General features: G+C 44.8%; 1 protein-coding gene across 2 annotated transcripts in view; it reads left to right on the top strand.

Annotated features, from left to right (window-relative positions):
- Nucleotides 1-441: 441 nt before the first annotated feature.
- TRADD (TNFRSF1A associated via death domain) overlaps nt 442-21,140 on the top strand; it is a 343,489-nt gene continuing 322,790 nt past the window's right edge. For both annotated transcript variants that reach the window (XM_030203701.1, XM_030203702.1), the window contains exon 1: nt 442-635. The gene's annotated coding sequence lies outside the window, so the exon portion shown is untranslated. The remainder of the gene's footprint in view (nt 636-21,140) is intronic.

Genomic DNA, 21,140 nt, shown 5'->3' on the forward strand with positions numbered 1-21,140 from the left:
CATAATCAGTACGTCATTTCGAGGCAGGTGTTGTATTAATGCTGAGATTTTTTAATTAAAATTATAAATAAAGATTAAAAAAAAAGGTGCACAAACCGGCATGTTGGAAAATATAAGTGAGATTAAATACAAATGCTACGAACAATAAAGAGCGACAACGTGAATGCAGCAGCTTGGTTTGTTTTGATAGTAAGGCGATGACAGCTGCGCGGAGAAGGGAAGACTCAGATTAATTGGTTTCAACGTTTTGACGTCACTTGGAACCAATTTATAGCTTGCAATGTGTGCGGTTTTTTTTTTTGGGAGGGAGGGGGCGTTATTTTTTTTTTTTCAAGCCTCAGTCTAGTGGTCCACTAGCCTCACGCAATGGTTTTCAAGCCTCATTCTGGTGCTCCAATAGGCTCTCTCAGTCTTTAAAGTCTCACTCTGGTGCTCCAATAGCCTCTTTCAGTCTTCCAAGCTTATTTCTTTTTGCGTTTACAGCTTTGTGGTGGTTGGTTTCGCTGTCTTTGTAAATTTGATGAGTAGTCACATCAGAGAGGCTAGAGAACAAGAAGGTGTCACGCAGGAAACTCTGCTCTTCTGCACAGAAAACAGGTTGCTGGGAGGTGCTGGTTTCAGACGTCTCATGAAAAGTAAAGAAAACTGGATATTGCTATCTAGATTTGTTTTATGTACAGGTTTAATTCAGCATAGATATTTAAAAAAAGTTAGGTTTGGAAAATGCAAGGTTGGGCTTTTTGTGAAATACACACTACAAAAGTTGAAAGATTAGGAAGCGGCTGGGAGCTACAATAGTGGTGCCTGGGCTTTTCAAATTCACACTGGGTTGGGGAAGAAACATGAAAGCTGAAAGCATGAGCCCGTCTTTGCTTTGCTCAATGCAGGGCCTGCCCAACTGTTAGGTAAGAGTAGGGAGTTACTTAGCATTAGATTCTGGGGACAACAAAAGCACGTGTCCTTGAGGGAGGACAGGTTTAGGGACTTAAAAGTTAATTGAAGGTGGTGTAAGGCTGAAAGGTTCACCTTATATTGTCTCTGGCTGTGAATGCTAGTGGGTGCTCTACTGTTTTCCATTCAGTCAGGGGCTGTGGAAGAGTTGAGCTGTAAGTTTTTGTCATTTTCCTAATAAGATTGTTTATGGTGGGCACTAATATATAGTAACATAGTAGATGACGGCAGAAAAAGACCTGCATGGTCCACCCAGTCTGCCCAACAAGATAAACTCACATGTGCCATTTTTTGTGTATACCTTACCTTGATTTGTACCTGTCTTTTTCAGGGCACAGACCGTATAAGTCTGCCCAGCACTATCCCCGCCTCCCACCACCGGCTCTGGCACAGACTGTATAAGTCTGCCCAGCACTATCCCCACCTCCCAACCACCAGCCCTGCCTCCCACCACCGGCTAAGCTTCTGGGGATCCCTTCCTTCTGAGGAGGATTCCTTTATGTTTATCCCACGCATGTTTGAATTCCGTTACCGTTTTCCTCTCCACCACCTCCCGCGGGAGGGCATTCCAAGCATCCACCACTCTCTCCGTGAAAAAATACTTCCTGACATTTTTCTTGAGTCTGACCCCTTTCAATCTCATTTCATGTCCTCTAGTTCTACCGCCTTCCCCTCTCCGGAAAAGGTTCGTTTGCAGATTAATACCTTTCAAATATTTGAAGGTCTGTATCATATCACCCCTGTTTCTCCTTTCCTCCAGGGTATACATGTTCAGGTCAACAAGTCTCTCCTCATATGTCTTGTAACGCAAATCCCATACCATTCTCGTAGCTTTTCTTTGCACCGCTTCCATTTTTTTAACATCCTTCACAAGATACGGCCTCCAAAACTGAACACAATACTCCAGGTGGGAACTCACCAACGTCTTATACAGGGGTATTAAAACCTCTTCTTCTGCTGGTCACACCTCTCTCTATACAGCCTAGCAACCTTCTAGCTACGGCCACTGCCTTTCAACACTCTTTCGTCGCCTTCAGGTCCTCAGATACTATCACCCCAAGATCCCTCTCCCCGTCCGTACCTATCAGACTCTCACCGCCTAACACATATGTCTCCTGTGGATTTCTACTCCCTAAGTGCATTACTTTGCATTTCTTTGCATTGAATTTTAATTGCCAAACGTTAGACCATTCTTCTAGCTTCCGCAGATCTTTTTTCATGCTTTCCACTCCCTCCGGGGTGTCCACTCTGTTGCAAATCTTGGTGTCATCCTCAAAAAGGCAAACTTTACCTTGTAAGCCTTCGGCAATATCACTCACAAATATATTGAATAGAATCGGCCCCAGCATCGATCCCTGAGGCCCTCCACTACTCACCTTTCTCTCCTCCGAGCGAACTCCATTTACCACCACCCTCTGGCGTCTGTCCGTCAACCAGTTCCTAATCCAGTTCACCACTTCGGGTCCTATCTTCAGACAATACTAAGATGACTTTTCTTTGTGGCTTCTTTTTCACAGTGGGTAGGAAAGTTTGTTTTTATCTGTGTAGTTTGTACTGCTGGTGGGCAGGCTGTTACAGAAGTCACTCAAAGTCCTTGCCTTAAGCAGAAGAGCTGCTGAGTCGGCAAGGGAACTTATTGAGACCTCATAAAACCATAAGATCCCAACATGGAGGTGCTAACTTCAACAGGAATGACCTCCCTTCCCTGCACAGAGTGAAGGACTTAGTATCGGGGAGTGGTCAGTTGCTACCTCATCCAAAGCAGTGGCATAGCCATGGGTGGGCAAAGGCCCACTCAGTAGTAGTGCACCTCTGATAATGGCTCTCCACCAGGTTAAGATTTCTGGCATCTCTTCTTTCTCTCCCCTGCAGGTATTCTAGTGTCTCAACTTCACCCCCAACTGCCTGTATCTGTAAAAGCCTTCATTTCTTTCCTGGCAGCGACTTATACCCACTGCTTGTGCTGGCCCTGAGCCTTCCCTCTGAGGCAACTATCTTTACACATAGGCGGGACCAGGTCAAGAAGAATGCTCGAGGCTGATTTGTGTAGTGCGTATGAGTCGCTCCACCAGGTTAAGATTTCTGGCATCTCTTCTTTCTCTCCCCTGCAGGTATTCTAGTGTCTCAACTTCACCCCCAACTGCCTGTATCTGTAAAAGCCTTCATTTCTTTCCTGGCAGCGACTTATACCCACTGCTTGCGCTGGCCCTGAGCCTTCCCTCTGAGGCAACTATCTTTACACATAGGCGGGACCAGGTCAAGAAGAATGCTCGAGGCTGATTTGTGTAGTGCGTATGAGTCGCTGCTGGCAAAGAAGTGAAGGCTTTCAAAGGTACAGAAGGTGGGGAGAGATTTGAGACACGCAGCTGCCTGGGTGGAGGAGACAGACAGGTAATGGGCTAGGGGGCAGAGTTCTTGTGCCCCTCCCCCCCCCCCCCTTTGGATTCAGGCCCACCCAAAATTGGGTGTCTGGCTGTGCCACTGATCTAAAGAGCTAGCATTTGTGCCTCAGTTGGTTCAGTTGCAAACCTAGAAGCCCAAGGCTGAGAGACGGATTAAACCCCCCCCCCCCCCCCAAAACAAAACACCCGTAGTGCAGTGGCTCCCAACCTTTATGTATTGGGGCATACCCACAGTACTGGAGTTTATCTTTTTCCCTAAATACTCCAGGAAGTCATTTGTTGTACAGTTGTGATTTGGTTAATTACGTGGCTGTAGTGAGGCTGTCCTAATTTCTCAAATCTTGATACCTTTGGAGGAGTTAGTCTATGAGATCATTATTTGAATCTACAACAAATGCAGAGCTGAAACAGGAGACAATGGCCTTGAGCAGGAGAGGTGTATTGCTGTATTAAAAGTTTTATTTGAAAAACTATCATTTCCTATTTTACAAGAAAGGATTTCCCACTATAATCACAGCAGGGTAATATGTTGTATTCTTTCTATTCAGGTAGGATCTATTGTAGTTTATGCTGTTTTTTATGCCTGTTTTCACATGTGCATTCTGTCTCTATTGAGGCCACATTGCAGTTCATGCTGTTTTTTATGCCTGTTTCCCCAGCGCATGCTGTCAGTCTATTGAGGCCACCAATCCTCATCAGTGTCGTATTGCTTAACACCTGCTCTCTTCTGTATAGAGGGCTTTTGTTTGCAGATCTTATTTCTAACACAGTCTACAACTACTTGTCTCATAGAAACCTGACTCAGATTGGGTGTAGCCACATCTCTACTTGAAGCATCCCCTCCCACTTTGAATTTCTCTTTCTCTAATTGACCTCCGAAGCATGATGGGGGGGGGGGGGGCATTTCTTTACTCCAACTTCTTTTGTGCCATCCCCTCTTTTGCCGCTCTTGCCCATTTTGGTGCTTGGGTTCTTCTTCTTACTTCCAGTGCCATCACTGTTCATTGCCCTGGTATCACCCTCTTCTCTCCCACCTTCTGCTTTAATTGATGAACTTTCTATGCATTTAGCTGATCGTTCTGTCCTATATTCTCTGCTCCTGATAGACTGCAAGATATCATGTGATAGAATGCAGTAATAGTTCACTAATCTGAGGCAAACTTGTGTGGTTTGGAAGTTCTGGGCCTTGCAGCAAATTGCACATGTACTTATTATAAAGACTGCATTGTGCATCTAATGTGAACAGATGACTTAGAACCATGCCATTGTATATATGGAGGAGATTTTATACAGTTTTATCAATGGACTATTGTCCAAACTTAGTATATGTAAATGGATATGGCATAATAAGAAAGTGGATTTATTACTGTGAAGGTTATTTATGACGTTTTTTGCTGTGAAGACTGTTGGGCTGTATTTGGGCAGCTCTTTGGGATGAGTCGTGGTTGAAATATTTTCACCATGTGAAAACCCTGGTCTGATGATAAACAGGCATTGTGACCTTGGGAATTTCAGCTGGGTTGGAGCCATCTATGAGAGGTGCTGCCTCTGCTTCACCTTTGGATTGAACACAGAAATGACTAGACAGTGAAGGCAAAAGGGTTTTAAAAGACCCTTTTTTGCTGTGGATTTTGCTGTGTTGATGGAGAGGAAAGCGAGCCATTTTCCACTCCCCTAGTAAACTAGTAGTCACACAGATATCTCCTTTTTTTCTTTCAATGGCACCGTTCGGCTGTGATAATGCGTGAGTCCACGTGGGTCAGACTGGTGGTCAAATTGGCAATGCATGCTGGGAACTTTACTGTCTGGAGAAGCTGTCTGTGCCTATGCATCTGTAAAAGCCCATTTACAAAACTGCATTAGCATGTTGTTGCATTCTAATTGCATTCTAACAGCTAACATGGAATACACCATTTTGGAGGATGGATGCTAACATCGCAGATAACTGAAAGCAGTTAATACCATTCCAAGATGTGCAGCTAACTACATTGTCCCATTAACTCTTAACAACCTTTTTCTCTTCTGTCTTTAATTGGTTAGCACAATATTAATCCAAAGATGTGAGTGGATTTTGGAGACATATATATATATATATATGTGTATTTTTTTTTTTAGTCATGGGATAGGAGGTAGTGTCCTATTGTGGATTAAAAACTGGTTAAAAGATAGAAAAAAGAGAGTAGGGTAAAATGGTCAGTATTCTCAATGGAGAAGGGTAGATAGTGGGGTTCCCCAGGGGTTTGTGCTGGGACCACTGCTTTTTAACATATTTATAAATGATCTAGAGATGGGAGTAACTAGTGAGGTAATTAAATTTGCTGACGACGCAAAGTTATTCAAAGTTGTTAAATCGCAAGAGGATTGTGAAAAATTACAAGAGGACCTTACGAGACTGGGGACTGGGCATCTAAATGGCAGATGACTTATAATGTGAATAAGTGCAAAATGATGCATGAGGGAAATAGGAACCCAAACTATAGCTACGTAATGCAAGGTTCCTCATTAAGAGTCACTGACCAAGAAAGGGATCTTGGCATCGTTGTTGATGATACGTTGAAACCCTCTGCTAAGTGTGCTGCGACGGCTAAGAAAGCAAATAGAATGTTAGGTATTATTAGGAAAGGAATGGAAAACAAAAGTGAGGATAAATTACAAATCAGTAACAGTACAAATTAATAACAGTAGCTCTGCCAGCTCATTTTTTAGTTCTATCAGTACCCTTGGATGCATAGATGGCCGCCGACTGAATATCACGCTGACAGCTCCGTTTAACCAGGCTGAAACTGGGCTGTAATCAAGCTGAATTCAAGCAGAAACTTAACATCACACTGAGAGTTAGCTGAAATTGGGCTGAGATCAGGCTGAATTCGAGCTGGAGTTGGCCAGTGACTGTGTATCACGCTGACAGTTGGCTTTCTTGTCTGATGCCGTTGTTGCTGAGTGCTGTGCCTGGATCTCGTCCCCGCGTGCGACCTGATGGCCGGACCTTGGAGATCTCTCTAACTAATAGTCACCCCCGGCTGGAGTTGCTGCCGTGGTTGAGTGGGCCAGCCGTGCTTGTGTCGCTGAAGCCTTTTGCCGACCGAGGCTCTCACCTTTACCCTGCTGAACGGATCGCTGTGGATGGTTGGGCCTGCCCTCTGGGGAAGTACTGGCGGACTGACCGATTGTCGAGGCGGTGTGTCGGGTGAAACTTCAAAGATGTCGCCGCAAGCTTTGCAGCCTAACCATTGAGAGAACCGTTGAGACCTGCTGGGCAGGTCGCTGTGGCTGGTTGAACCTGCCCTCTGGGAAACACCGGCGGATCAACCGATTGTCGAGGCGGTGCAGCGAGTGAAACTTCAAAGATGTCGCTGCAAGCTTTGCAGCCCAAATGTTAAGAGAGGAGTGTGAGCGAGTGGGACGGAGGTCGCTGGTGTTGCGGCCATGCGGTGCTAGCCGCCAACGCCACTGGTGAAGGGGCACACTTACAGCATAAGGACCAGCAAGCTCCTGTCCTGTATCCTCCAGCCTGCATCCTCTGCCCCTGCCTACATCATCTGCTCTAGCCTGCATCCAACCTTAATCATCAGCTTCAACCTCTGCTCTTCTGCCCCAACCTGCATCCAACCTTAATCATCAGCTCCAACCTCTACTCTTCTGTTCCTGCCTGCGTCCTCTGCTCCAGCCTGCATCGTCTGTTCCTGCCTGCGTCCTCTGCCCCAGCCTGCATCCTCTGTTCCTGCCTTCAGCCTCAGCTCTTGCTGCCTCACCTTTGTTTGTGACTGTTAGCTAACGTCTAGGACTGCCTGAGTCTATACCTATGGCTCCATTTCACATTCTCCTAGTACTGTCCCTTCCCAATCTACTCCTCCACCCGAAACCATTATGCACTACAGTTATACATTGCCCTGCCGTTCATTATATTACCTCACCATCTCTCTTGTCCTCTTCCTCCCTCCTTGCTTTCTGCCTTCAATACTTCATTCCTTCCATCTTACCTTCCCCATTCTATCTGAACTCATCTCGCCTTCATCGCCACTCTTCTCCTACTCTCCTCCGTATTCTTACTCCTTCTTCTTCTCTCTGCTGGAGACATCCATCCCAATCCTGGTCCCCCCTCCCCACCAACCCTCATCTTATTTGTACAGGTCGCATCGTGACCTCTCCAACCTCTATTCCTCTCCTCCCCCCCCCTCTTCTCTGCCCTTCTCATGTGCCCTATGGAATGCCTGCTCCATCTGCAACAAACTTTCCTATATCCATGACCTTTTTATCTCTCGTAGCCTCCATCTGCTTGTGATAACTGAAACTTGGCTCTGCCCTGATTACTCTGCTTCAGTTGCAGCCCTCTGCCATGGTGGTTATCTCTTCTCCCATCCTCCTCGCCCTATTGGCCACGGTGGTGGTATTGGTCTATTACTCTCACCCTCTTCCAAATTTCAATCTCTTCTGCCACCTCAGTCTCTCTGTTTTTCTTCCTTTGAAGTCCACTCTGTCCGTCTATTCACTCCTTTGCCTCTTCGAATAGCAGTTATTTATCGTCCCCCTGATAAATATCTTTCTTCCTTTCTCAGCGACTTTGACGCTTGGCTTTCCTTCTTTCATGATCCTTCCTCCCCCTTCCTCATCCTTGGCAACTTTAACATTCATGCTAATGATCCCTCCAACTCTTACGTCTCCCAATTCCTTACCTTTAACATCCTCCTTCAATCTTCAACTATGCTCCACTTCCTCTACCCACCAAAATGGTCACTTTCTTGATCTTATTTTCTCCTATAACTGCTACTACTACTACTTAACATTTCTAAAGCGCTACTAGGGTTACGCAGCGCTGTCCCTCCAATTCCTTTACCTCAGATCTTCCCCTCTCTGACCATCATCTAATAACCTTCACACTTAAACTTCCTCCTGCCCAATCCCGTCCAATCTTAATCAATTTATCTAGGCATCTCCAGGCCATTGACCGTACTACCCTATCCTCCAATGTCTCGAACCTCTACCACTGCACCATCCAAATCTATCAATGATGCCGTCTCTTCCTACAATACTATTCTATCCTGTGCCTTAGACACTCTTGCACCTCTCATGCTCCGTCCTATAAGATGTACCAAACCCCAGCCCTGGCTGACCCCTAAAATCCGCTACCTATGTTCCTGTACCCGTTCCGCCGAACGCCTCTGGCTGAAATCTCGTGCCGTTGCTGACTTTACACACTTCAAGTTTATGTTAACCTCCTTCCAATCTGCTCTCTTGCTTGCCAAATAGCACTACTACATCCAGCTGACTAATTCTCTCGGCCCAAACCCTCGACTTCTCTTCGCCACACTAAGTACATAAGTACATAAGTAATGCCACACTGGGAAAAGACCAAGGGTCCATCGAGCCCAGCATCCTGTCCACGACAGCGGCCAATTCAGGCCAAGGGCACCTGGCAAGCTTCCCAAACGTACAAACATTCTATACATGTTATTCCCAGAATTGTGGATTTTTCCCAAGTCCATTTAGTAGCGGTCTATGGACTTGTCCTTTAGGAAACCATCTAACCCCTTTTAAAACTCTGCCAAGCTAACCGCCTTCACCATGTTCTCCGGCAACGAATTCCAGAGTTTAATTACGCTTTGGGTGAAGAAAAAGTTTCTCCGATTTGTTTTAAATTTACTACACTGTAGTTTCATCGCATGCCCCCTAGGCCTAGTATTTTTGGAAAGCGTGAATAGACGCTTCACATCCACCTGTTCCACTCCACTCATTATTTTATATACCTCTATCATGTCTCCCCTCAGCCGTCTCTTCTCCAAGCTGAAAAGCCCTAGCCTCCTTAGTCTTTCTTCATAGGGAAGTCGTCCCATCCCTGCTATCATTTTAGTCACCCTTTGCTGCACTAAACGCTCTCCTCAAGGTTCCTCCACCCCCAACTCCCCCCTCACTATCTCCCCAGACCCTAGCTGAGTTCTTCCACTACAAAGTTCAGAAGATAAACCTCGAATTCTCTACCAAACCACCCCCACCTCTCCCTCCCCTTGTCCGTTCCCCTATTTCCTCCTTTCCTGAAGTCACTGATGAAGAAACATCACATCTTTTCTCCTCCTCAAAACGAACTACCTGTTCCTCTGATCCCATTCCTACCCACCTTCGTAACACCATCTCTCCTACTCTCACCCCTTTTATCTGTCATATCCTCAATCTCTCTCTTTCCACTGTGACCGTTCCTGATGCCTTCAAACATGCTGTGGTCACACCACTCCTGAAGAAGCCTTCACTTGACCCTACCTGTCCTTCCAACTATCGACCCATCTCCCTCCTCCCCTTCCTTTCCAAGTTACTTAAACGCTCCGTTCACTGCCGCTGTCTTGACTTTCTCTCATCTCAAGCTGTTCTTGACCCACTCCAATCTGGCTTTCGCCCTCTTCATTCAACTGAAACTGCACTTACAAAAGCTTCCAACGACCTGTTCCTAGCCAAATCTAAAGGTCTCTATTCTATCCTCATCCTTCTCGATATATCTGCCGCTTTTGACACTGTTGATCACAGCCTACTCCTTGATACACTGTCTTCATTTGGATTCCAGGGCTCTGTTCTTTCCTGCTTCTTCTCCTACCTCTCGCTTCGCACCTTTAGTGTACACTCTGGTGGATTCTCTTCCACTTCTATCCCTCTACCAATCGGTGTACCTCAGGGTTCTGTTCTCGGTCCTCTCCTGTTCTCCATCTACACTTCTTTCCTTGGCTCTCTATCATCCCATGGCTTGCAATACCATCTCTATGCTGATGAGTCCCAAATCTACCTCTCCACCCCCGAAATCTCAACCAGCATCCAGACCAAAGTTTCAGCCTGCCTGTCTGATATCGCTGCCTGAATGTCTCAACGTCATCTGAAACTTAACATGGCCAAAACCGAGCTTCTCATCTTTTCCCCTAAACCTACCTCTCCTCTCCCCCCCTTTCTCTATTTCTGTGGATGGCATTCACATTTTCCCTGTCTCATCTGCTCGTAACCTCTCCTTCTCTGCTCACATTCAGCAGATTGCCAAAACCTGTCGTTTCTTTCTCTATAACATCAGCAAAATCCGTCCCTTCATATCTGAGCACTTTACCAGAACCCTTATCCACACTCTTATCACCTCTCGTCTTGATTATTGTAACCTGCTTCTCACCGGCCTCCCTCTTAGCAATCTCTCTCCTCTTCAATCAGTCCAAAACTCTGCTGCGTGACTCATTTTCCGCCAAAGTCGCTATGCTCACATTAGCCCTCTCCTTAAGTCACTTCACTGGCTCCGTATCCGTTTCCGCATTCAATTCAAACTTTTCTTATTGACCTATAAGTGCATTCACTCTGCCGCTCCCCAGTACCTCTCCACTCTTGTCTCTCCCTAAGTGCCCCCTCGGGTACTCCGTTCTGTTGATAAAGCTCTCTTATCTGTCCCCTTCTCCTCTATTGCTAATTCCAGACTCTGTTCCTTTTATCTTGCTGCACCTCACGCCTGGAATAAACTTCCTGAGCTTGTATGTCTAGCCCCCTCTTTGGCTGTTTTCAAGTCCAAACTTAAAGCCCACCTCTTTAGGGAAGTCTTGCCTCACCAATCTAATGCATTTTTTTGAGGGGGTAAGCAAACATGTGGACAATGGGGAGCCGGTTGATATTGTATATCTGGATTTTCAGAAGGCGTTTGACAAAGTGCCGCACGAAAGACTCCTGAAGAAATTGCAGAGTCATGGAATCGGAGGTAGGGTATTATTATGGATTAAGAACTGGTTGAAAGATAGGAAGCAGAGAGTAGGATTGCGTGGCCAGTATTCTCAGTGGAGGAGGGTAGTTAGTGGGGTCCCGCAGGGGTCTGTGCTGGGTCCGTTGCTTTTTAATGTATTTATAAATGACCTAGAGATGGGAATAACTAGTGAGGTAATTAAATTCGCCGATGACACAAAATTATTCAGGGTCGTCAAGTCGCAGGAGGAATGTGAACAATTACAGGAGGACCTTGCGAGACTGGGAGAATGGGCGTGCAAGTGGCAGATGAAGTTCAATGTTGACAAGTGCAAAGTGATGCATGTGGGTAAGAGGAACCCGAATTATAGCTACGTCTTGCAAGGTTCCGCGTTAGGAGTTACGGATCAAGAAAGGGATCTGGGTGTCGTCGTCGATGATACGCTGAAACCTTCTGCTCAGTGTGCTGCTGCGGCTAGGAAAGCGAATAGAATGTTGGGTGTTATTAGGAAGGGTATGGAGTCCAGGTGTGCGGATGTTATAATGCCGTTGTATCGCTCCATGGTGCGACCGCACCTGGAGTATTGTGTTCAGTACTGGTCTCCGTATCTCAAAAAAGATATAGTAGAATTGGAAAAGGTACAGCGAAGGGCGACGAAAATGATAGTGGGGATGGGACGACTTTCCTATGAAGAGAGGCTGAGAAGGCTAGGGCTTTTCAGCTTGGAGAAGAGACGGCTGAGGGGAGATATGATAGAAGTGTATAAAATAATGAGTGGAATGGATCGGGTGGATGTGAAGCGACTGTTCACGCTATCCAAAAATACTAGGACTAGAGGGCATGAGTTGAAGCTACAGTGTGGTAAATTTAAAACGAATCGGAGAAAATTTTTCTTCACCCAACGTGTAATTAGACTCTGGAATTCGTTGCCGGAGAACGTGGTACGGGCGGTTAGCTTGACGGAGTTTAAAAAGGGGTTAGATAGATTCCTAAAGGACAAGTCCATAGACCGCTATTAAATGGACTTGGAAAAATTCCGCATTTTTAGGTATAACTTGTCTGGAATGTTTTTACGTTTGGGGAGCGTGCCAGGTGCCCTTGACCTGGATTGGCCACTGTCGGTGACAGGATGCTGGGCTAGATGGACCTTTGGTCTTTCCCAGTATGGCACTACTTATGTACTTATGTACCACTGCTTTTGACTCCTAACCACTGCTCACTTGCCCTGTTTTTTTATCCTCACCTCTTTATTCCCTTACCCTTAATTGTTCTGTCTGTCTGCCTGTCTTATCTAGATTGTAAGCTCTTTGTGCAGGAACTGTCTTTTTGTGTATGGTGTACAGCGCTGCGTGTGCCTTGTAGTGCTATAGAAATAGTAAGTAGTAGTAGTAATACCATCCGGTCCAGGAGATTTGCTACTCTTCAGTTTGCATAACTGCTCCATTACGTCTTCCAGATTTACAGATATTTCAATAAATTTTTCCGACTCTTCAGCTTTGAATACCCTGTCCGGCACCGGTATCCCACCCAAATCTTCCTCGGTGAAGACCGAAGCAAAGAACTCATTTAGTTTTTCTGCTATTTCTTTGTCTTCCTTGATTGCCCCTTTTACACCCCGGTCATCCAGCGGGCCATCCGATTCTTTTGCCGGTTTCCTGCTTTTAATGTATCTAAAAAAATTTTACTATCAGTTTTTTTTGCCTCAACGCTATGTTTCTTTCAAAATCCCTCTTTGCCTTTCTTATCAGCGCTTTCCATCTGACTTGACATTCCTTATGCTGCTTCTTATTTTCCTCATTCGGTTCCTTCTTCCATTTTCTGAAGGATTCCTTTTTAGCTCCATTAGCCTCCTTTAACCACTCCGGCTGTCGTTTGGTTTTCCATCCTCCTTTTCTGATACGTGGAATATGTTTGGCTTGGGCCTCCAGGACGGTGGTTTAGAACAGCATCCATGCCTGTTGTAGGTTTCTTACCCTCTTAGTCGCTCCTCTAAGTTGTGTTTTTTTTTTTAACCATTCTTATTTTATCATAGCTTCCTTTTTTAAAGTTAAACGCTAACATATTTGACTTCCTATGTTTACCTTTTTGAAAGCAAATTTGTCAAGCGGCCTCAGCATACTACCAGTGTTCAGTAAGTTTCCTTGACATTCAGACTTAATGTTTTCAGACTATAAGGCTTGAAGTATAAGCAGGCAGAAATGGTAATTCAGGACTAGAAATGGGCTATTTTCCTTTCTGCGTTTTTGGGACTTTTTAAATGTGGAAAAATTAACCTTGTAACCACATTCTGCTCCCCTTAAAGTCCTTTGTTAGTTTTGTGGGGCGTGTGACTTTTTTTGTCCGCCACTCTGAGATATATACAGGCTTATTTTTGAAAGAGAAAGACGTCCATATTTTGACCCAAATCGGGAGATGGGTGCCTTTCTCTCATGGGCGCCCAAATCGGTATAATCGAAAGCCGATTTTGGGCGCCTCCAACTGCAGTCTGTTGCGGGAACGAACAAAGTTGACGGGGGCGTGTCGGAGGCGTGCTGAAGGCCGATAATGGAAAAAAGGGCGGCAGAAGCGAGAATTTGGGCCACTTTTTTGGACCCTTTTTTTTTCATGAACAATCTCCAAAAAGTGCCCCAACTGCCCACCGGAGGGAATCGGGGATAACCCCCTCCCACCAAAAAAAACCAACTTTAAAAACTTTTTTTTTGCCAGCCTGTATGCCAGGCTCAAATGTCATACCCAGCTCCATCACAGCAGTATGCAGGTCCTTGGAGCAGTTGTTAGTGGGTGCAGTGGACCACCCCATCCCCCCCTACCTGTTACACTTGTGCTGGTAATTGGGAGCCCTCCAAACCGCCCCCAAAACCCACTGTACCCACATCTAGGTGTCTCCCTTCACCCATAAGTGCTATGGTAATGGTGTAGAGTTGTGGGGAGTGGGTTTTGGGGGGGATTTGGGGGGCTCAGCACCCAAGGTAAGGGAGCTATGGACTTGGGAGGTATTTTAAATTTTTTTTTTTTTTTTTACTTTTTACAAGGTGCCCGGTTGGTGTCCTGGCATGTGAGGGGGACCAGTGCTCTACGAATCCTGGCCCCTCCCATGACCAAATGTCTTGGAGTTGTTTGGTTTTGAGCTGGGCGCCTTCGGTTTCCGTTATCGCTGAAAACCGATACTGCCCAGCTCAAATCCACACAAATCCGATGCATTTGCCTGGCACCAACCGTATTATTGAAACAAAAGATGGACGCCCATTTTTTTCGAAAATATGGTCTGTCCCACCCCTTCACGGATCCGTCCTCAGAGATAGTCGCCCATGGAGATGGGCGTTCGCGTTCGATTATGCCCCTCATAGTATTTCTGGTGCCTTTTTTTCTTAACTGGAAGCTGCATATCAGATTAGCATCTTGGTAAATCATGATTATTTGTATTTTATTTATTTTTTTTATTTAAATTGCATTTGTATCCCATATTTTCCCACCTATTTGCAGGCTCAGTGTGGCTTACAATACATTGTGAATAATGGAAATACAATTTGTTGCAGAACGATTATAGGTTACATTGTGAAGAATTATGGGAAGACAGAGTCAAAGTCAAAATATCATTTGAGATTAGAACAATGGAATGTGACAATAGGGAATTGATAGGGCGATAAAACAATAGCAAGAGAACATTAGGGTAAAACAATTTTATCTGTGGGTAGAGTATTGAGTGTGATGAAAATACGAGGGAATAGAACTCAGAGGAGAGTGTATTGATGCATTTCTATTAGTGTGTATGGACTTCATGTGTTTTGATCCTTGCAATAGATTTTCTCAAAGAGATGAGTCTTCAATAGTTTGCGGAAGTCGGTTAGTTCGTAGATCGTTTTCAGGTTGCATTGTAATGTATTCCAGAATTGCGTGCTCATATAAGAGAAGGTTGATGCGTGCAGTACTTTGTATTTTATGCCTTTGCACTTAGGGAAGTGGAGATTGAGGAAAGTTCAGGATGATCTTTTAGCGTTTCTGGGTGGCAGGTCTATTAAATCAGACATGTATGCAGGGGCTTCACCGTGAATGATTTTGTGGACTAGAGTGCATACTTTGAAAGTGATGCGTTCCTTGAGTGGGAACCAGTGTAGTTTCTCACGTAAGGGTTTTGCACTTTCGTACTTTGGTTTTCCGAAGATGAGTCTGGCTGCTGTATTCTGGGCTGTTTGAAGTTTCCTCAGTATTTGTTCTTTGCAGCCTGCGTATAGTGAGTTGCAGTAGTCCAGGTGACTGAGTATGAGTGATTGCACTAGGCCGCGGAAGACAGATCTTGGAAAGAATGGTCTTATTCTTTTCAGTTTCCACATGGAGTAGAACATCTTTTTGGTTGTGTTGTTCGCGTGAGTCTCAAGTGTTAGGTGGCAGTCAATAGTGACTCCAAGGATTTTTAAGGTTTCTGAGATTGGCAGATTTAGTTTAGGTGTGTTAATAGCGGTGAATTTATTCATGTTGTATTGAGAGGTAAGTATGAGGCATTGAGTTTTTTCTGCGTTCAGTTTCAATCGGAATGCATCTGCCCAGGTGTTCATGATGTGTAGACTTTGGTTGATTTCGTTGGAGATTTCATTAATGTCTTGTTTGAAAGGAATATATATCGTTACATCATCGGCATATATGTATGGATTAAGGTTATGGTTTGATAGAAGTTTTGCCAAGGGGATCATCATTAGGTTGAAGATAGTTGGCGAAAGAGGGGATCCCTGCAGTACTCCACACTCAGGTGTCCATGCAGCAGACGTAGTTGAATTTGATGTGACCTGATACGAGCGTAAGGTTAGGAACCCCTTGAACCAGTTTAGGACATTGCCTCCGATGCCAAAGTATTCAAGAATGTGTAGTAGGATTCCATGGTCAACCATATCAAAGGCACTTGACATGTCAAATTGTAAGAGGAGTATATTGGTGCCGGTTGCAATCATTTGTTTAAATTTGGTCATTAAGGTAATTAATACTGTTTCTGTGCTGTGATTTGACCGGAATCCTCATTTGGGCATCATGCAGTATGGAGAACTTGTTGAGATAGTTTGTGAGTTGTTTGTTTACCATCCCTTCGGTTATTTTGGTTATTAGTGGTATAGATGCTACTGGTCTGTAGTTAGTTATTTCGCTTGCGTTTTTCTTTGGGTATTGAGGTGAGTAGAATTTTTCCTTCCATATCATCATGCTGATCAATCCATAGACTGGTGGGTTGTGTCCATCTACCAGCAGGTGGAGATAGAGAGCAATCCTTTTGCCTCCCTATATGTGGTCATGTGCTGCCGGAAACTCCTCAGTATGTTCTCTATCTCAGCAGGTGGTGGTCACACACAGTAGCAGCTCTGGCTAGGTCTCCCAGCCTAATCTTTAGGTTTTGTTGAGTACCTGGGGTTGAGGGCTCTTCTTGAGCAAGTGCAAACCTGGTGGTGCCAGGTCCCTCCTTTTCTCCCCCCTCCCGCTGGCTCCGTTTAAAAAAAAAAAAAAATTTGGACGTCCTTTAAGGGCGTTTATTTCAACGTTTATATCAGCGTTTATTGCAGCTGCTCACTGGGACACCAGTTCGTTACAGCTCGGAGCAAGAAGCAGGTAATGTTTACCTTTTGTAGCGGGTAGGGGGTTCCCCGGTTGGTCTCCACGTGGCCTATGGCGTCGGAGGGCGAGGGCGCGAAGATTCGCTCCCCGGACCGCGTGTGCGCATCTAGCGGGGATGCGGGGGTTTCAAAACCTGAATCGCCTTTTTTGGGCATGAGTTTGGAGGCCGGTCAGTGTCCCGGTTCTTCCTCCGGTGCGGCGGTTTTTCCCGCCATAAACGCTCATCCCCCGCTGCTCGCCCCCCCCATTTTGGCCGGCCACTCTGCTCGGACGGCTTCTTCTTGGGCCACCCTCGAGGTGGGAGATGTTAATGCTATGGTCGCCCTTGATTCGGGCGACTGCAAAAAAGCGGCCAAAGTTAAGCGCCATTCTTCCCGCGCGGCTCCTTCTCGGAGTTTCGCGCTGGACGCCATTTTGGATGCGCAGCATGTTTCTCCCTCGCTCTTGCGAGCGCCGGTTGAGGGTGCGTCTAGGGCCGTGGCCCAGGCTGCAGAAGTGCACAGTCTGGGGGGTTTCTCCCCTGAGTTCATTTTGCTGCTGCATCAGGCTTTCCTTATGCAAAACGCTGCCCCTGCTCCCTTGTCCGATAAAGGGGTTGAGGCCTCCGGAAGCAAACGCCCTCGGGTGGATTTCCAGGCCCTAGAGGACTCTGTCTCCTCTGATGTAGATGAGGGCAGCGTATCTGAGTTCTCCCAACGGTCCTTTGCGGATTCCTTGGAGGAGACGGATTCCCGCTCTGATGGAGCGGATGACCCCTCTGCAGCGCGGATATTTCGCTCAAAGGATTTGCTCAACCTGTTAGTGCAGGCCATGAGCATTTTGAAGATTTCCTCTCCGGAGGACGTCTCTCCCTCAGCCTCTGTTGGCTCCGCCATTATGCTGGGGACGAAGCGCCCGCCTAGAACCTTCCACGTGCATGAGGCCATGCACACCTTGATTTCGGCTCAATGGGATGTAAATGATCTAGAGAATGGAGTATCTAGTGAGGTAATTAAATTTGCTGATGGCACAAAGTTATTAAAAGTTGTTAAATCGCAAGAGGCTTGTGAAAAATTACAAGAGGACCTTATGACATTGGGAGACGGGCGTCTAAATGGCAGATGATGTTTAATGTGAGCAAGTGCAAAGTGATGCATGTGGGAAAGAAGAACCCAAACTATTGCTACGTCATGCAAGGTTCCATGTTAGGAGTCACCTACCAAGCAAGGGATCTAGACTTTGTCGTTGATGATATGTTGAAACCTTTTGCTCAGTGTACTGCAGCAGCTAAGGAAGCAAATAGAATGTTAGGTGGTATTAGGAAAGGAATGGAAAACAATAGGACGTTATAATGCCTTTGTATCGCTCCATGGTGTGACCGCAGCTTGAATATTGTGTTCAATTCTGGTCACTGCATCTCAAAAAAGATATAACTAGGTGCAGAGAAGGGCAACGAAAATGATAAAGGGGATGGGAGGACTTCCCTATGAGGAAAGGCTGAAGCATCTAGGGCTCTTCAGCTTGGAGAAAAGACTTTTGAGGGGAGATATGATAGAGGTGTATAAAATAATGAGTGGAGTGGAACGGGTAGACGTGAATCATTTGTTTACAATTTCCAAAAATACTATAACTAGGGGCCATTCAATGAAGCTACAAAATAGTAAATTTAATACGAATCAGAGAAAACGTTTCTTCACGCAACATGTAATTAAACTCTGGAATTCATTGCTAGATAATGTGGTAAAGGCAGTTAGCTTAGCGGGGTTTTAAAAAGGTCTGGACAGCTTCCTGAAGGAAAAGTCCATAGACCATTATTAAATTGACTTTGGAAAGTCCACTGCTTATTTCTTGGATAAGCAACATAAAATATATTGAGCTTTTGGGGGATCTTGCCAGGTATTTGTGACATGGATTGGCCACTGTTGGAAAGAGGATGCTGGGCTTGATAAACCTTTGGTTTGGCCCAGTGTGTCAATACTTATGTACTTACGTTAAATGTCATAAAAAACATAGCTCCCCTCAAATCTACATCCATACCAACCTAGAAAATTTCACCTTGGTTTAATCAATCTATCCTTCTTTTGAAAAGGAATTGTAGAAAACTAGAAAGAAAATGGGCTAAAGATAAATAAAAATGAAAACAAATTAACTTGGAAAATTACCATCAAAACATATAAAAAATGAGATCAAAATTGCAAAAACTCAATACTATAACAAAATAATTGGTGTAATTTCCTTAATACCAGTAAATTTCCAAACTGATAAAAAGTCTATTATACACAAGAAATAGCCACAATCACAAAGTCCCCACCAACAGCAGAGCAACTGGCTACTTTTTTCGAATAAGAATTAGTTAAAATCAGAGAAGGAGTACTCAAAATAAAAATCAACCATCAAGGTATTTACGAAAAACAGTCAGACATACAGGAATAGCCACCAACAGAATCTAGTCTTCCTTCCAACTACCAACCCTTGACACCAGGAGCGTAGACAGACTTGACATTTGGGGGGGGGGGGGGGTAGAGTTAACTTGAGGGGGCACTAGGCATATAAGTGTGAGTAGTGCTTGGTATACTCCTAAATAATGCCTTAGAGTGCACTTGTTAACGGATTTCTAAGTAAACAGTCTATATCCTACATCAATCAACATAAACCACATATGCACATGGAAACTTTGGAAACTGACATTTTAAAATAAAGTTGCATTATCCCATAACTTAAACTTTGCCATTATAGCAGACCTGAGTCTGGTCACCTTCTCAACACAGATCATAAATAATTATTGCAGAGGCACATATCCCTCTACTTTGCTTTATAACAAATATAAAATGCCTTATTAAGCTGTATTACTAAAATAAGTAAATACCTTTGAAGTTTTCTTTTCCCTTCCTCTGGTTCTACTGCTTTCTCTCCTTTCTGAGGCTAACATTAAGTTCAAGTATCCTTCTAGTTTTCTTTCCACCCCCTTCTCCTTATGAAGGAGCAGTCAAATAAAGGATTGTCACAAATAGGGAAATTCTTTGAAATGGTCTCACTGTGATATCAGCTGAGAAGTGTCCATAGCAGTGTGGACAACATAACTGGCCAGACTGGATGACTAGATGTTTTCTTGGGAACACTGTCAGGGACTTTGTCTCTCTTGGAAGCTAAAATCATAATCAACTTCCATAAATTTTGTGATAAACAGAAGATCCTTACCTTATATTATGCTTCCTTATTGGAAGCATAATATAATGACACCATGTGCAGCAGAAGTCACATGCACAATGCAGCAGTTTTGACCCTGTCAATGCTTCCTCTACCCATCACTCACCAGAAATTCTGGCAGCACCTCAATAATAGCAACACAAAAACTCTTCAATGCCACATACTTTATGAAATAACAGTAAATCCTGCAAAGATGCTTCTCAGAGTCCATGTAGCAAACTTAACAGCACCAATTCTAAAACACACAAATACTAATAATTGTACCTTTACAAAGGCAGTAGTAAAAATATAGAACATCAATATGCTTCCTATTGGAAAAACCAAACAAGTCAGATTCTTATGGATCCCCACACAAACTATTTACCAGCAAATCTCTCACCTTGGTCAAATGCAGAACACAGATTAACCCTCACCAATTACAGAATAAAAGACCAAAAATTAGAACAGGAAACACTGAGAAATCACATTCTCTATAAGCAGAACAACACAGGAGAAATAAAAATAAAAAGGTACAGAACTAGTCTTCTATTATGAAACTGGTCCTGCAGGAGATGGCATCTTATTAATGGCTCTCCTGCTGCCAATGGAGGGGGAGCAGAGATGCCAAGGGTAGCCCATGCCAAAGCTGAAGATTTGTCACTGCTATGCTGGAGATTTCAGGCTAATAAGTGAGTATTTTTTTCAGAGGCCTCAGATATGGCAGATATACATTCCAAAAACTAACATATTCTAATAAATAGAAAATAGAATTATTTGTTCTACCTTTGTCGTCTGTCATTTTCTTTTTCTATTTGTGTTGTCTGAGTCACTGGTTTCTGCTTTTTTAAATTTTAACTCTTACCATGGTCTCCTTGTCCATTTTGACATTTCTTTCTCCACGTTCATCATCCATCTTCCCTCTGTGTTCCTATCTGCCGTGTCCAGTATCTCCCCTGTCTCTTTGCCATCATGTTCAGCATCTCCACTCTCTCTGTTCCTATTCTTGTCCTGTCCAGCATTGCTCTTCTGTGTCTCTGTCCCCTTCACATGGCCATCACCCTCCTCTGTGTCTCTATGTCCCCTCCACATCAAACATGTCTCTTATCCCTCCTCATATTCAGCTTCTCCTCTCGCTTTTCCCAAATTCTCCCACACTACCGCCCCCTTCCCGTGTCAGCATATCTTTCTCCGAGGACAAGCAGGCTGCTTGTTCTCATGACTGGGTGATGTCCGCGGCAGCCCCCACCAACCGGAAGAAGCTTCGCGGGCGGTCCGCACGCAGGGCACGCCCACCGCGCATGCGCGGCCGTCTTCCTGCCCGTGCGCGACCGTTCCCGCCAGTC

This window comes from Microcaecilia unicolor, chromosome 5 (genome assembly GCF_901765095.1).
Source record: "Microcaecilia unicolor chromosome 5, aMicUni1.1, whole genome shotgun sequence".
Lineage (NCBI taxonomy): Eukaryota > Metazoa > Chordata > Amphibia > Gymnophiona > Siphonopidae > Microcaecilia > Microcaecilia unicolor.